The 761-nt window shown below is 43.5% G+C and overlaps 1 non-coding gene across 1 annotated transcript; it reads right to left on the reverse strand.

Moving 5' to 3' along the window:
* Positions 1-435: 435 nt before the first annotated feature.
* On the reverse strand, positions 436-542 carry LOC133032848 (small nucleolar RNA R71). The gene has a single exon (XR_009685437.1). It is a non-coding gene; the product is annotated as a small nucleolar RNA R71 (small nucleolar RNA).
* Positions 543-761: the final 219 nt, after the last annotated feature.

Below are 761 nucleotides of genomic sequence, written 5' to 3' on the forward strand. Positions count from 1 at the left end.
AATAATGCTGGAAACAATGGGGGTAATAACGGTAATAATGGAGGTGCCGTGGAAGATCAAGCTAATGGCCGTAGCTTGAGAGAATACATTCTCCCTACTCTGACGGGAATGCAGTCATGTATCAGGCCACCGGCAGTGGATGCAAACAATTTCGAGATTAAGCCTGCCATCCTTCAAATGGTGCAGTCTTCAGTTCAGTTTGGTGGTCTCCCTTCTGAAGATCCTAATTTGCATCTCTCTAACTTCATGGAGCTTTGTGAAACTTTTAAGGTTAATGGAGTTAGCGATGATGCCATTCGACTGAGATTGTTCCCATTCTCGCTCAGAGAACGAGCCAAGAGTTGGTTGAATTCCTTGCCACCTAATTCTATAGCAACATGGACAGACTTAGCAACAAAATTTTTGTCAAAGTTCTTTCCTCCAGCTAAGTCTGCAAAGCTGCGAGGAGAAATAAACAACTTCTGTCAGCAAGATAATGAATCTCTCCATGAGGCTTGGGAGAGGTTTAAAGATCTAATCAGGAGGTGTCCTCATCATGGTATAGAGAAGTGGATGCTGGTTCACAACTTTTATAACGGGCTGGTTGGTAATACTAGAACCTTAATAGATGCAGCAGCGGGCGGAGCTTTTATGAGAAAGAGTGCTAATGAGGCGTATGATCTATTGGAGGAGATGGCTCTAAACAATCAGCAGTGGCCAACTGAAAGGAGTCAATCTAAGAAGGTAGCTGGTGTGTTAGAAGTTGATGCCATCACAAAGTT

This window comes from Cannabis sativa, chromosome X (assembly GCF_029168945.1).
Source record: "Cannabis sativa cultivar Pink pepper isolate KNU-18-1 chromosome X, ASM2916894v1, whole genome shotgun sequence".
In the NCBI taxonomy this organism is placed as follows: Eukaryota; Viridiplantae; Streptophyta; class Magnoliopsida; order Rosales; family Cannabaceae; genus Cannabis; species Cannabis sativa.